Raw genomic sequence first — 17,779 nt, forward strand, 5'->3', positions numbered from 1 at the left:
TTCCATGCTTCACGGTGGGAACCAGGCATGTTGAGTCCATCCGTTCACCTTTTCTGCTCGCACAAAACACAGTGGTTGGAACCAAAGATCTCAAATTTGGACTCATCAGACCAAAGCACAGATTTTCACTGGTCTAATGTCCATTCCTTGTGTTCTTTAGCCCAAACAAGTCTCTTCTGATTGTTGCCTGTCCTTAGCAGTGGTTTCCTAGCAGCTATTTTACCATGAAGGCCTGCTGCACAAAGTCTCCTCTTAACAGTTGTTGTAGAGATGTGTCTGCTGCTAGAAGTCTGTGTGGCATTGACCTGGTCTCTAATCTGAGCTGCTGTTAACCTGCGATTTCTGAGGCTGGTGACTCGGATAAACTTATCCTCAGAAGCAGAGGTGACTCTTGGTTTTCTTTTCCTGGGGCGGTCCTCATGTGAGCCAGTTTCTTTGTAGCGCTTGATGGTTTTTGCAACTGCACTTGGGGACACTTTCAAAGTTTGCCCAATTTTTCGCACTGACTGACCTTAATTTCTTAAAGTAATGATGGCCACTCGTTTTTCTTTACTGCTTTTTTTCTTGCCATAATACAAATTCTAACAGTCTATTCAGTAGGAATATCAGCTGTGTATCCACCTGACTTCTGCACAACACAACTGATGGTCCCAAGCCCATTTATAAGGCAAGAAATCCCACTTATTAAACCTGACAGGGCACACCTGTGAAGTGAAAACCATTTCCGGTGACTACCTCTTGAAGCTCATCAAGAGAATGCCAAGAGTGTGCAAAGCAGTCATCAAAGCAAAAGGTGGCTACTTTAAAGAACCTAGAATATAAGACATATTTTCAGTTGTTTCACACTTTTTTGTTAAGTATATAATTCCACATGTGTTAATTCATAGTTTTGATACCTTCAGTGTGAATGTACAATTTTCAAAGTCATGAAAATACAGAAAAATCTTTAAATGAGAAGGTGTGTCCAAACTTTTGGTCTATACTGTATATGCTCTATATTCCAACATAGAACAGAGGGGACAAAAATATACCATCGGAGCAAAAAACATTCCTGTTGCAAGGTCTAAGATTCATTTTGGAGCATAACCTTTTCTCCTTTCAAGATAAGATGCATCTCCAGCAGTTCGGGACTACGATGGGGACTCGGGTCGCACCCAGTTTTGCAAATCTTTTTATGGGGCGATTCGAGTCCCTATCGCCTATTACATCTCCAAAATATACTGAACATATATGTTATTATCGTCAATATATCGATGACTTATTCCTCATGACTTATTCCTCATATGGAAAGGTACAGAAGAGGAAGCGTCTTCCTTCGTTCAGGAACTAAATCAGAACAACTGGAGAATCTCCTTCACAAGCAATATGTCCAGAGAAATAATTATTTTTCTGGACTTGGAATTATCTGCTAAAGATCAATCCATTCAGAGCAAACCCCATTTTAAACCAGTGGACACCAATGGTTATTTAGATTTCTCCAGCGCTCATTACCCAAAATGGAAACGTAACATTCCATCCAGTCAATTTGGCCGGATCAGGCGTAACTGCACTTCCACAATAGATTAGCTGGAACAATCTAAAATCTTAATATCCATATTCGAAGAGAAAGGTTATCCAAGAGAATTAATCCAGTCCTCCTACTGAAAAAAGCTGACACTAACACAAAATGTTTACTTACAAAATTCCCAAAAAGATTTGGTAAACGATATATCAAATTGGAAGTACAGTTTTATCACCGCCTTCAACGGGGGTAATTCAAACATCCGCAGAATACTAAACAAGTACTGGTATATCATCAAAAAAGAACTAATTCTGAAAGGGATGGTACCTCTAGACCCAACATGGTTTTCAGAAGAGGTAAGACACTAAAAAACAACATAGCACCCTGTTTTTTAAATGATAAGGAGGTAAATGACAGGAATGTTGCACATCAGAAAAAAGAAAAAATGGGAAAATTTAAATGTGGAAATATAAGATGTCACTGCTGTAAGATTATCAATTGGGATATGAGGAAGAGTATCCACACTAAGAATCCCAAGATCATCTTCAAACCCACCCAAGAGCTCACATGCAGCTCAGATTTTGTCATCTATGTGGTAACATGTAGTTGTGGGTTACATTATGTAGGACGTACCACCCAGACACTATGAAGCCGTATGAATGGCCACAGGCATAATGTTAAAAAGGGGTTTCTCAAACAGAGCCTTTCCAAACACACCACTCTTGTGCACAACAAGAACTTTGACTCCATAACAGTGACACATATAGAGAAAATTCCACCACTCACCAAGAACAGAAAATCGGTCCTCAATGCGAAAGAATCCTACTGGTTTTACAGACTGGGCAGTCTGTATCCAGATGGATTAAACAAGACAGTTGAGATAGTATAAGAGATATGTAGCTACCTGAATAACACCACTTTTTCCATGGCAATTAACATCATGATACTTTTAGTAAAGTCTCGTATCTAAACTAGGGACCAGGGGCATCTATATGGAAATCCCTGACATCTCTCCAATAGAGCATATGTTTTTGACTAGTTTGTCTCAATTGACCTCTTTCTCATAAAATCTGTTCATATGCGCAAATCATTCCATCTGAGAATTAACATTATCGTTGTTGTGGCAAGTAACATCCATACACGGATTATTGGTTTTTACCCCCCCCCTGCAATTTACCCATTTACATTCAATTCATCACCAGTACATGCACATATTTCAATCAATATAGATCCAAAATTCATGAGACAATCGAAATTATACCATCAAATCGCTTTACTTCATTTTTATTAACACATGCCCCAATAATTATCCAGCAGATGCTTAAGCATCATATTATATACGAGATCCAATCCATATATATATATATATATATATATATATATATATATATATATATATATATATATTAGTGTTGAGCGAGCACTAAAATGCTCGGGTGCTCGAAGCTCGGGCCGAGCTCGCCGTGATACTCGGATGCTCGACCCGAGCAACGAGCCCAATGTTAGTCTATGAGAGACTCGAGCATTTTTGCGGCGGCTCCCCCGGCAGTCTTTTAAAAGCATAACAAGTGCCCAAAACGATAGTGACAGTGCTCAAATGACATGGGGACAGCATGGGGACGCCCCAGGAAGCATTTCTGACCCCCAGGTCACTGCTGTCAACAACGTGGTCAGAGGTATTAAGCCACTTTTACAGGCTCACAGTAAAACGTTCAAAAACTAAAGTGAAAGTGCTTTCCTGTGAAATATGTTAAGGATAGTGTTGAGCGATACCTTCCTATATCAGGAAATATCGTATCGGATTGGATCGGACCGATACCCAAAAAGTATCGTATATCGCCGATTCCGATACCGGAAACCAATGCAAGTCAATGGGACACAAATATCGGAATGAAAATAAACCCTTTCTTTCCTTGTAGGTTAATTCTACATGAAAGAAAACAACTAAGAATAATGTAGAATGTATTACGCGAAAAGCCGGCAATTCATCAGCGACATACACCGGTACCCGACAATTTACAACAGAAAGAATAGAGCTTCACACATAGATTAGATAGATAGAAACATGTCAGTCACATATATATGAAGTACAGTGACAGTGTTGCTTACTGTACTTGTCATTTAGTGTAAAGGATTTATTTAAAAATATAATAGTGTTTTCATGCACCGTCTCTTTAAAAAAGCCGGCCGGCAATTCAGCAGCGGTACCCGACAATTTAGAATAGAAGGAATAGAGAATCATACATAGATTAGATAGATAGAAACATGTCAGTCACATATATATGAAGTACAGTGACAGTGTTGATTACTGTACTTGTCATTTAGTGTTAAAATAAAGGATTTATTTAAAAAAAAATTGGCGTGGGGTTCCCCTTAATTATAGTCTCTAGCGGAGGTTAAGCAGACGGATGGGGCAGATGTTTGAAGCCTGGGAAGGGGGTAATACCCACGGAGCTTCCCAGGCTACTAATATCAGCCCCCAGCTGAATACCTAGCCTTTACTAGCTATTAAAATGGGGGACCCCCTCAAAAAGATGACGTGGGGTTCCCCCCTAATTTAATAGCTAGCAAAGGCTAGGCAGACAGCTGGGGGCTGATATTAATAGCCCAGGAAGGGTGCCATGAATATTGGCCCCCTCCCAGGCTAGAAACACCAGCCGTCAGCCGCCCCAGAAATGGCGCATCTATAGGATGCGGCAATTCTGGCACTTATCCTCGCTCTTCCCACTGCCCTGTAGCGGTGGCAGTGGGGTAATAGGGTTGGGGTTGATGTCAGCTTATAATGCCAGCTGACATCAAGCCCAGGTTAGTAATGGAGAGGCGTCTATAAGACACCCCCATTACTAACCCCATAGTCAAAGTTAAAAAAAAAAACACAAACACCCAGAATAAAGTCCTTTAATTGAAATAAACACACAATTCTTTATTGTTCTAAATTAAACTCTACTTACCATCACGCCCATTCCAGCTGAAGCCAACGATCTCCTGCAATAAAAGAAAAATAATAAAGCAACCTCATCCTTACCTTCCCATGGTTCCCACGACGGCTCCAGCTCTGCTACATCGAGATGAGAGGCTGGAGCGCAGCAGAACGCTGCCATCCATCCTGTCATCCCGCAGACACTGAGAAGGGCAGGCATGCTTGCGCTCCTCAGTGTCTCTCTGTGACGGCATAAAGATGAGCCGAGGTCATGTCCAATGAACTCGGATTACCTCATGCACGTCACTGACAGCGTGGGAAAATTCTCCTGCACTCAGCGCTTCAGCGTGAGAATTTTCCCACGCTGTCAGTGACGTGCATGAGGTGAGCTAAGTTCATTGGACATGACTTCACCTCATTCACGTCACTGACAGCGTGGGAAAATTATCACGCTGAAGCGCTGAATGCAGGAGAATTTTCCCACGCTGTCAGTGACGTGCATGAGGTGAGCCGAGTTCATTGGACATGACCTCGGCTCATCTTTATGCCGTCACAGAGAGACACTGAGGCGCGCAAGCATGCCTGCGCTTCTCAGTGTCTGCGGGATGACAGGCTGGATGGCAGCGTTCTGCTGCGGTCCAGCCTGTCATCTCGATGTAGCAGAGCTGAAGCTGTCGTGGGAACCATGGAAAGGTAAGGATGAGGTTGCTTTATTATTTTTCTTTTATTGCAGGAGATCGTTGCCTTCAGCTGGTATGGGCGTGATGGTAAGTATAGTTTAATTTAGAACAATAAAGAATTGTGTGTTTATTTCAATTAAAGGACTTTTTCCTGGGTGTTGTGTTTATTTTAAATACTTTACTAGAAATTCATGGTGGTCATGTCTAATATTGGCGTGACCCCATGAATTTCGGGCTTAGGGCCAGCTGATAATGCCAAGCTGGCCTTAACCCCTTTATTACCCAGTGAGCCACCGCACCAGGGCCCTGGATGAGTTGGGTACAGCGCCAGAAGATGGCGCTTCTATGAACGCGCCATTTTCCAGGGTGGTTGCGGACTGCAATTTGCAGCGGGTGGGGCCCAGAAAGCTTGGGCCTCCCTGCGCTGCGGATTCCAACCCCCAGCTGCCTAATTGTACCTGGCTGGACACAAAAATAGGGCGAAGCCCCACGTATTTTTTTTTTTAATTATTTCATGAAATTCATGAAATAATTAAGAAAAAAGGGCTTCCCTATATTGTTGTGTCCAACCAGGTACAAATAGGCAGCTGGTGGTTGGGGGCAGCCCGTTCCTGCCTGCTGTACCTGGCTGGACACAAATATAGGGCGAAGCCCCACATCAATTTTTTTTTAATTATTTCATGAATTTCCTGAAATAATTTAAAAAATATTGACGTGGGGCTTCGCACTATATTTGTGTCCAGCCAGGTACAGCAGGCAGGAATGGGCTGCGCCCAACCACCAGCTGCCTATTTGTACCTGGCCGGACACAACAATATAGGGAAGCCCTTTTTTTCTTTATTATTTCATGAATTTCATGAAATAATTTAAAAAAAAAATACGTGGGGCTTCTCCCTATTTGTGTGTCCAGCCAGGTACAACTAGGCAGCTGGGGGATGGAATCTGCAGCGCAGGGAGGCCCAAGCTTTCTGCCCCCCCCCCGGTGCCAATTGCAGTCCGCAGCCACCCCGGAAAATGGCACGTTCATAGAAGCTGGATGCTGTACCTGGCTGGCATACAAAAATATGGCAAAGCCCACGTCAAAATTTTTGGGAAAAATTAATTAAAAAATAAATAATAATTTAAGGACTGCATCTTTATTAACTCCTCAAATGTCATTTAATGTTAAAATAAAGGATTTATTTAAAAAAAAATTGGCGTGGGATCCCCCATAATTTTAGGCTCTAGCGGAGGTTAAGCAGACGGCTGGGGCAGATGTTTGAAGCCTGGGAAGTGGGTAATACCCACGGAGCTTCCCAGACTACTAATATCAGCCCCCAGCTGAATACCTAGCCTTTACTAGCTATTAAAATGGGGGACCACCCCCAAAAATGACGTGGGGTACCCCCTATTTAATAGCTAGCAAAGGCTAGGCAGACAGCTGGGGGCTGATATTAATAGCCCAGGAAGGGTGCCATGAATATTGGCCCCCTCCCAGGCTAGAAACACCAGCCGTCAGCCGCCCCAGAAATGGCGCATCCATAGGATGCGCCAACTCTGGCACTTAGCCTCGCTCTTCCACGCTGCCCTGGTGCGGTGGCAGGGGGTAATAGGGTTGGGGTTCATGTCAGCGCCAGCTGCCATGAAGCCCAGGTTAGTAATGATGGGCGTCTATAAGACACCCCCATTACTAACCTACAAAGTGTTAAAAAGAAAAAACACACTACACCCAGAAAAAAATAATTTATTTGAAATAAAACACACAATTTTATTTAATTCTTAGTTTACTAAAAAAAAATAGTTACCTTTCCACGTTCCTGCGCTGATCTCCCATGCACAGCTGTCACATCTGGAGATGGTGACAGCTGTGCATGGCTGCTGTAAGCTCACGCTACCGGGAACACGTCCGCTCCCGGCAGTGGGAGCCACTGACTGAGGTCACCGCAGTGCATTCAGGCAGCGCAGCTCCGGAGACCTCTTTACGGCACTGCTGTACCGTGGGAGTTTCTCACGATACAGCAGGGCCGTAAAGGAGCTAACCGGAGCAGCGCTGCCTGAACTCCGGCGAACCCGCTTATGCAATGACGGGGCTGCTTTACGGCCCCATCATTCTAGCGGCGGCAGCGCTTAAGAGCGGTCACATTCTATGTGGCTGCTCTAAACTGGAGATCATCGTGGGACACTCGTGGACTACTACGGAGCGGTAAGGATAAGGTTGTGGTTTATTACTTTATATTTTATTACAGGAGATCGATGGCTTCGGGGAATTTGGTGTCTAGGTGAGTATAGGTGTAGTTTTTTATTTTTTACTTTATTTTAGGTGGCGATCAGCGGGGACAGGTAATGTATGAACTAATTTATTGTAGGTAACCACTGACCACCAATGACATGTATTTAAAATTTATTGGGGACACAGTAGGGCAATTTAAATAGCAGGATCAGGCTGATGGGAACTACTGCTCCCATCGAGCTGATCCTGCTGGCACGAGTGGACCGGGGACAGACATAGGCCGATGGGAGTAGTAGTGTCACATCGGCCTATGTCTGCCTGCACGCACACACCAGCAGACATCGCACAGACACCGCACACACTCGCAAACATCGCACAGACACCGCAGACATCGCACAGACACCGTGCACACCCGCACACACCCGCAGACATCGCACACACTCGCAGACACACGCACAGACACCCACACACACCAATCATGACGGGCTGATCGTCTGGGAGCTGACGCTGTGCGGCCAGCCAATCACTGTAATGCCCACAAACAACATGGCTGCAGCATTACAGTGACTGGCTGGCAATCCCTGCATGTTCATTGGCTCTGTAAAGAGCGCCCGAGTAACCCGGAAATGCTCGGTGCTCGCCGAACATCCCGAGTAGCGTGATGCTTGGGCGAGTACCGAGCAGTGTCGAGCATGTTCGCTCAACACTAATATATATATACACTGCTCAAAAAAATAAAGGGAACACTTAAACAACAGAATATAACTCCTGGTAAATCAAACTTCTGTGAAATCAAACTATCCACTTAGGAAGCAACACTGATTGACAATCAATTTCACATGCTGTTGTGCAAATGGAATAGACAATAGATGGAAATTATTGGCAATTATCAAAACACCCTCAATAAAGGAGTGGTTCTGTAGGTGGGGTCCACAGACCACATCTCAGTACCAATGCTTTTTGGCTAATGTTTTGGACACTTTTGAATGTTGGTTGTGCTTTCACACTCGTGGTAGCATGAGACGGATTCTACAATCCACAGAAGTTGCTCACGTAGTGCAGCTCATCCAGGATGACACATCAATGCGAGCTATGGCAAGATGGTTTGCTGTGTCTGTCAGCGTAGTTTCCAGAGGCTGGAGGCGCTACCAGGAGACAAGCCAGTGCACCAGGAGAAGTGGAGGGGGCCATAGGAGGGCAACAACACAGCAGCAGGACAGCTATCTCCGCCTTTGTGCAAGGAGGAACAGGAGGAGAACTGCCAGAGCCCTGCAAAATGACCTCCAGCAGACCACAAATGTGCATGTGTCTGCACAAATGGTTAGAAACCGACTCCATGAGGGTGGTAGAAGGGTCCGACGTCCACAGATGGGGGTTGTGCTCACAGCCCAGCACCGAGCAGGACGCTTGGCATTTGCCACAGAACACCAGGATTGGCAAAGTCGCCACTTGGGCCCTGTGCTCTTCACAGATGAAAGCAGGTTCACACTGAGCACATGTGACAGACGTGACAGAGTCTGGAGATGCCGTGGAGAGCGATCTGCTGCCTGCAACATCCTTCAGCATGACCGGTTTGGCAGTGGGTCAGTAATGGTGTGGGGTGGCATTTTTTTGGAGGGACACACAGCCCTCCATGTGCATGCCAGAGGTAGCCTGACTGCCATTAGGTACCGAGATGAGATACTCAGACCGCTTGTGAGACCATATGCTGGTGCGGTTGGCCCTGGGTTCCTCCTAATGCAGGAGAATGCCAGACCTCATGTGGCTGGAGTGTGTCAGCAGTTCCTGCAAGATGAAGGCATTGAAACTGTGGACTGGCCCATCCGTTCCCTAGACCTGAATCCAATTGAGCACATCTGGGACATCATGTCTCGCTTCATCCACCAACATCACGTTGCACCACAGACTATCCAGGAGTTGGCGGATGCTTTAGTCCAGGTCTGGGAGGAGATCCCACAGGAGACCATCCGCAACCTCATCAGGAGCATGCCCGTGCGGTGTAGGGAGGTCATACATGCACGTGGAGGCCACACACAATACTGAGCCTCATTTTGACTTGTTTTAAAGACATTACATCAAAGTTGGATCAGCATGTAGTGTGTTTTTCCACTTTAATTTTGGGGTTGACTCCGAATCCAGGCCTCCATTAGTTAATAAATTTGATTTCCATTGATGATTTTTGTGTGATTTTGTTGTCAACACTTTCAACTTTGTACAGAGCAAAGTATTCAATGAGAATATTTCATTCATTAAGATCTAGGATGTGTTATTTTAGTGTTCCCTTTATTTTTTTTGTGCAGTGTATTTTTATTTTTTAGGGATTATTTTTTTTCTTTTTTTATATTTTTACAATTTTTTAATAATTTTTTTTTTTTCACTTTCTGGCACTTTTTTTTACTTTTACACGTTGCCCCACTATGGGACTTTCACTTTTTGCAGCCTGATCAGCTGAATAGCATAGAGATCAGCAGCTCCCTATGCCATGCAGCCTTTCAGCGCTGCACTCAGGGAGAAGTTACTTTGGTCGTGCACTGCGCATGACCAAAGTAACTTCCTGCTGTCTGGTGACCCGAATGTTGTCATGACCTGAATCCAATTGAGCACATCTGAGACATCATGTCTCGCTCCATCCACCAACGTCATGTTGCACCACAGACTATCCAGGAGTTGGCAGATGCTTTAGTCCAGGTCTGGGAGGAGATCCCACAGGAGACCATCTGCAACCTCATCAGGCCACACACAATACTGAGCCTCATTTTGACTTGTTTTAAGAACATTACATCAAAGTTGGATCAGCCCATAGTGTGTTTTTCCACTTTAATTTTGGGGGTGACTCCAAATCCAGGCCTCCATTGGTTAATAAATTTGATTTCCATTGATGATGTTTGTGTGATTTTGTTGTCAGCACATTCAACTTTGTACAGAACAAAGTATTCAATGAGAATATTTCATTCATTCAGATCTAGGATGTGTTATTTGATTGTACCCTTTATTATTTTGAGCAGTATATATATATATATATATATATATATATATATATATATATATATATATATATATGAGGAACAACCCAAAGAAAAAATACAAGCAATTTGACAAATCAAACTACAATTTGTATCACAATAACACTCACCGCTCTGGTTCAGGACCATTCTGTGGACTGCGGCGGAGGGGTGAGACTACTGAGTGAGCATGCTTCCATGTGTCTTGTCTGGGATGTTTTTTTGTTTTTTTTCAAGAAAAAAAAAAGAAAAATTTTCCAGAATTTTTATTTTTTTTGCAACCCATCACATCAATTAAATGCCTCCCTAAATCAATTTTTAGATTTCTTGTAGGAACTCCACACAGTAGATAATTACAGATTTTGACAAATGAAGGTCAGTCAGTCCGAAAAATTGAGCAAATTTTGAAAGTGTCCCCAAGTGCAGTTGCAAAAATCATTAAGCGCTACAAAGAAACTGGCTCACATGAGGACCGCCCCAGGAAAGGAAGACCAAGAGTCACCTCTGCTTCTGAGGATAAGTTTATCCGAGTCACCAGCCTCTGAAATAGTAGGTTAACAGCAGCTCAGATTAGAGACCAGGTCAATGCCACACAGAGTTCTAGCAGCAGACACATCTCTTCAACATCTGTTAAGAGGAGACTTTGTGCAGCAGGCCTTCATGGTAAAAAAGCTGCTAGGAAACCACTGCTAAGGACAGGCAACAAGCAGAAGAGACTTGTTTGGGCTAAAGAACACACGGAATGGACATTAGACCAGTGGAAATCTGTGCTTTGGTCTGATGAGTCAAAATTTGAGATCTTTGGTTCCAACCACCATGTCTTTGTGCGACACAGAAAATGTGAACGGATGGACTCTACATGCCTGGTTCCCACCGTGAAGCATGGAGGAGGAGGTGTGATGGTGTGGGGGTGCTTTGCTGGTGACACTGTTGGGGATTTATTCAAAATTGAAGGCATACTGAACCAGCATGGCTACCACAGCATCCTGCAGCGGCATGCTATTCCATCCGGTTTGCGTTTAGTTGGACTATCATTTATTTTTCAACAGGACAATGACCCCAAACACACCTCCAGGCTGTGTAAGGGCTATTTGACCAAGAAGGAGAGTGATGGGGTGCTACGCCAGATGACCTGGCCTCCACAGTCACCAGACCTGAACCCAATCGAGATGGTTTGGGGTGAGCTGGACCGCAGAGTGAAGGCAAAAGGGCCAACAAGTGCTAAGCATTACTGGGAACTCCTTCAATTTTGTTGGAAGACCATTTCAGGTGACTACCTCTTGAAGCTCATCAAGAGATTGCCAAGAGTGTGCAAAGCAGTCATCAAATCAAAAGGTGGCTACTTTGAAGAACCTAGAATATAAGACATATTTTTAGTTGTTTCACACTTTTTTGTAAAGTATATAATTCCACATGTGTTAATTCATAGTTTTGATGCCTTCAGTGCGAATGTACAATTTTCAGAGACATGAAAATACAGAAAAATCTTTAAATGAGAAGGTGTGTCCAAACTTTTGTTCTGTATTGTATATGTATACAGAAGTCCACCTATATTCATCAGTTAGACTCCAGTCTCGACAACAGCGAGAATGAGTAGATTTGAGTTGGGTGTTATCTCTGAGGGTGACCCCACCCACAAGTAAGGATGCTGGGTATAAGAGTTCAATCAAACCTAAGGTCTCATACACACCTGATGAAGGCTCTAAGAGCATAAACGCGTTGTGTGATCCTTTTTAAAGGCTCCCTTCCCTTTTTTGAATATCCATGTCCCTTATGTGTATTCACGGTTTTATGATTTTTTTTAATAAACCTACAAATATTAATCCCTTATGGAATATACTCCATGTGATTGCACCACATTTGGAAGATTCAAGAATTTTTGGGTTACTCTTTCTTCCACAGGAGTGCCTCCAGAATCCATTTTTCTCAATTTGTTCACGTGGTTGCTGTCTGTCGGGTAGGACAAATATACCACCGCCGTCTATGGAAGAGCTGCAAACCATGGGCTGAGAACCTTAATAATGGACAAATTCCTCAAATAGAGTTGTGCCTATCAGAACAACTTGGTCAGGTGAGCATAAAAGATTTTTTATTCTTTTCAAATTTTTAGTCTCTACTTACTGCGCTCAGGTAGCCCTCTCTTTCCCTTTTTCCTCCACATCTTTCTACCCGGAACAAACAGAAATTTTTTTTTTTTTCTGTGAAAACAGCTGAAGTTTACCGCAACTAACATAGTATCTGACTTATTTCATCCACCAAAAAAATTACAAACTGGGCTAACACAGCTTGCGCTATCACATTAGCAAATGAAAAAAAAATTTTTTTTGTGCTCTGCACTCAGAAGCTCTGCACTGACAAGCTCTGCAGATAGCTGAATTTCAACCCCACAAAATCAAAAAGTGGCCTACCAGGGCTTGCTTGCTTTATCACATTAGCAAGTGCAAAAATAAATTGAAGGTCTGCATGGAGCACAGACAGTACAACCAGTGCACAATACTGTTCTATGCCATAGGCCCTGCTCTTTGTCAGAATCTCAGTAATTGCACAAAAACAAAAAAAGGGCTGCAAGGTCGATTAAACAGGTACACAGCACAGGACTTATCTACACTATATGACTTCCAAAGAAGTGCCCATCTATCTACCTATTATCTCTCATTACACAGGACAGAGCACACTCAGCAGCATCTATCTCCTTCAGTGACATGCATAAAATGGCCCTGAGGGAACATGGCCCGTTTTTATATGGAGAGGACATGTGATTTCAGCAGCCAACTGCAGAGGCCCTTGTGTCTGGGACATTCTGGATGCTTCCTGCACTCTGATTGACTAGCAGTGCTTTCCTGACTTAAAGTTACCGCCTACAGGAAAGGAAGAAAAAAGCGCGCAGCTGATCTGACCTGTTCTGGGCTATCTTCAACTAATGATGATTTCTTTAAGGTATCCATGGAAGTGATCAAGTTACATAAATCCCTTACTAAGACCAGGTGGAACATTAAAAGTTTGGAGGAGTACAAAAAAACATGTATCGTGCCTCAGGTCTGAGGATACAAATTTTCCTGGCTTGGGAAGTATATCAGAGTTTTAGATCAACATGGGAGACTGGTTTGTTGAAGTGATCTCGTATTATTCTTGATATGTTGGTTGCCCATGATCAGGAATTGTTGGAATGTCTAAAGGTGGATAATAAGGCTAAGGAAGCCATATTAAACACTTTTGATTTGGTTAAGGAAGTTGAACCCTTCTCCCAAAAGCACATGACTATTATAGATCGGTTTGAGGAGGAAGTTATTAGGAGAAAGAAATCGAAGTCGATGGACTTTGAAACTAACCGAGCATATAGATGGACACATCATGGTAATATAAGGACTAGTAGACCTGGTAGGCCTAATGAGGTCCCAAAGCCTATAGCCACTGTTGAGCTTTCCTCCAGTGATTTTTTATCCTCCGACCTCAGCGACGCAGATGGCACAACTGGAGGGGGGGATGCAGAGCTACCAAATCTGCGCAAAAGTAACAGGAGATTCAAGGAGTAGTCTCCCATGTACAAAAGGAATACGAGACAGAACAGAAACAAAATGAGATAAAAGAGGCAAATAATGAAGGTAATCTAGTGTCATCAACCTCTCCTCACATATTCTTACCGAAGGAGAAAAGGCTTTGCTATCCAGGGGGCTTTCATTCTCACCCACATGTCATTTAGATAAATTCATGCTAATTAAAGATTTGTATTTATTTTGCAGGCAGCTAACGTTTACGCTCCTCTACTAACAGCCGTCAATTATTGACATTTTCCTGAGGATGAGAGAGGGGTGTTTCAGGATTTGATTGATTTACTTACTGAAAATGAGCCACACTCTGGTGGGAGATCACCTTTCCCTGGTAGGTTACTTTTGCATGCTACTCCAGCTTTTTCCCTTTTTTCGGCCATTCAAATCTTCTTTGACACATCCTTTAGGGATATACAACGCCTAAAAATTGACACCTGTAGACGGGGCAATCTATCACAAGCAGAACAGAGGGCTCTTGCAAACTTAAAAAACTATAGCTCTTTTATCATCAAGGAGGCTGATAAGGGAGGGAATGTTGTTTTGTGGCCTACGGACCAATACCTCAGAGAGGCAAAGCAACAACTAACTAATGTTTCTTATTACCAGAGCCTCCCTTCGGATCCGACATCAGCCTTCAGAAAGAAGTTAGACAGATTGCTTGCCACATCATTTCAACAAAGTATCATCAGTAAAATGGAGTGGGATTTTTGACCAGCTATCATCCCACAGTCCCCACCTTCTATATGCTCCCGAAGGTGCACAAGTCCCTCCAAGAACCACCAGGTAGGCCGATTGTATCTGGCATAGGGGGTCTCTTTGAACGACCATGTATTTACTTGGACAACTACCTTCAATCTTTGGTCCTGCCTTTGGGTTCATATGTTAGAGACTCTTCACATCTGCTCCAGATGTTGGACAAAATTAGTTTACCTACTAACTCCATAATTGTAACAATTGATGTGGAGTCATTGTTTCCAAATATTAAACATGATTTGGGACAGACGACTGTATCCTATTTTTTGGATCTGCATACATCAGGAACAAGACAACATGACTCCATCCTCCTTGACCTTCTATCAATGGTCCTACAAAACAACTACTTTGTCTTTGACCATGTATATTACCGACAGGTATCTGGGACTGCTTTGGGGGCTAGATGTGCCCCGGCTTACGCCAACCTCTTTCTGGGGTGGTGGGAGGATACCAAGGTACGCAGGATGGATGTTTTTCACAAACATGTTGTCGGATGGTACCAGTACATCGACGACATCCTCCTATTTTGGTCGGGGTCCATGGATGAATGTCACCAATTTGTTGCAACGTTAAACGACAACCCATGGAACATAATCTTAACAGCTAATTTTTCATGCTCTTCTGTAGAATTCCTGGACCTCAAAATATCTGCACAGATATTCGGTGATGACAACACTCTTCAGAAAGCCTACAGCAACAAACAGTTTATTACATTTCTCAATCTTCCATCCGGCACATGTGAGGAAGGGCATCCCCAAAGGTCAGTTTTTGCGGCTCAGAAGGAACTGTAGTACCAATGTCGACTTTAGGAAGGAAGCTTCTGATCTCACTCAAAGATTTGTTTTGAGGGGGTACCCACGTAAAGTCGTGTCTGATGCCTTCCAATTCTCTAAACAGATAAATCGTGAACAAGCTTTCACACCTAAGAAACGGGATAATCCACGCACTGCTAATTTAATAACCTCCTACCATAACCAGTGGGGATATATGTACCGTATTCTGAACAAGAAATGGGACATCCTCTTGAGCGAAGTAAGACTACACAAATTAATTTCTTCACAGCCCAAGGTAATTGCAAGGAGGGCACGCAACCTTAAGGATCATTTAGTTGTGAGCCATTACAAATGGCCTACACAACGTCTCATTAGGGGCTTTAGACTGAAGGGTACATACCGTTGTGGTGCCTGCACGGTATGCCCTTTGATGTTGTCTGACAACAACATTGATCTCCGTCTTTTTCCCAAACAGATTCCGTTGCGTGATTATTGCAATTATAAAACAAGGAATCTTATATACGCGTTAATATGTGGATGTTCAAAAATGTAAGTGGGACAAACAACTCAGGAGCTAAGACGTAGGATCCAACAACATCTGTCTAGTATCAACACGGCTAAAAGAGACAAGGAAAAAGGTAAGACCCTTACCTCAGTAGCTATGCACTTCTTGGATACACATAATGGTGATTGCACAGGGATACGTATAATCGGTCTGGAAAGGATCCACACGGACATCCGGAATAGAGACGTGACTTCGGAACTTTTACATCAAGCATTTAAATGGATATTTAAGCTGGATAGCCGTTCCCCTAGTGGGTTGAATGAGGATCTTCCCTTTACTGGTTTCTGTAAGACTATTTGATGATCCATTACTTATCCTTGCTCTTTTTCTGTCCATATAGGCCTATCCTTCTGGATGTACCTTTTATGGCTGCCAATGAAAAATCCAGGACCTAGAATATGGGAGAATTTTTTTGTCCTATGTGTTCCTATCTATAGAGCCTATATGTATAGATTTTTTGTTCTTCTTTTTTCACTTTTACTATGCTGCTGACACAATTAGCTTTGCCAAGCTGCACTTTAACCATCATGCCATTGATGTGACTGGTCCTAACCATCGTACGTTTAAACCATCATGCTGCTCAAACAAATTTTTCTAAATTTTAAATTTTGCTTGGCTAACAACATAACTGACTCATTTACCCAAAAGACTTGGATTCCATATAGTTGAATACGCCGTACTTTTTTGGGCACACAATATTGAATATTTAATCATTGGACATCTTATGCTGCCAAAAGAGATGTGTGCCCGAATCAAATTATTTCAAACTAATAAAGAACTCTTTTGCAAATCAATTCCATATGTATATAAATTTTGTTTGCTGGTATGAGTACGTGTGATGGATGCGGCCCCATCAGCATGCACGATTGTATATATGTGTATGAATTTATGGTGCTAGTGCACATAGTATACATGTGCCCTATCTCTCTTTCCAATATATTGGACCATAGGCCTGTAGGAACTTCCTGGTATGGGATCTGGTCACACAATATCAGTACCCCTTATATTATCATGGAGTTGAACAAATAGTTATTTTTTTCAATTTTTTTCTATTTTTTCTATTTTTTTCTATTCTTGATACCCATATAGGGCTTATATATAACCTCTATATGAGATCCTTTATTGAGTATTTTGGATAATTTTTTGAATTAATCCTGGGCACTCTTTTGTTATGGCCTCAGTCCCCTGGAATTTTGGACTTCGGCCGTTTACACTACTCTTATTATTATTTTTCCCGTCTTGGTTTTTTTTCATGCCTTTATGAATTCCTGGTTACTTTAGATATTCCCCCTCCTTCTTTGGGTCTCCTTTAAAGTTGCCACTTTTGTTTCATCCCTCTATGGGTACTGATGCGCCACTGCAGCGGGCAGTTTTGATATGTGCATGCGCACCGCTGTTGTGTGTGGCTCACACATACTTGGTGTGTTCTGTTTGGTGGCGCACTATGCACCTGCGCACTTGTGACGATCTGACCAATGGCTTGTGCGCCTGCGCATTACCTCTGTGTGTGTTCCATGTTGGAAGCTCTGATTTCCACTTCCGGGGCACAAGCACGGTCACGCTTTTACATCCTGATAGTTGACCACGGATACCAACATAGACCTCCGGTCCATTCCCATTCAAATACTAATTTGAGGCAAATATAAGGCCAGTAGGCAAACTAGCCACAATCGCCTTCCCTGATGAAGCTGCTTGCATAGCGGCGATACGCGTGGGGCTTTTGGTTGCTTTTTTACCCTTTCACGTATAGCTTATGGCTCACCTTTTGGTTCAGTCATATCATCTTCTGACCATCTACTGAAGTTTTACCTTACCAGTAGCTTTGTCA

Source organism: Phyllobates terribilis, unplaced genomic scaffold, assembly GCF_046119375.1.
Source record: "Phyllobates terribilis strain yellow unplaced genomic scaffold, ASM4611937v1 Scaffold_11__3_contigs__length_659146591, whole genome shotgun sequence".
NCBI lineage: Eukaryota > Metazoa > Chordata > Amphibia > Anura > Dendrobatidae > Phyllobates > Phyllobates terribilis.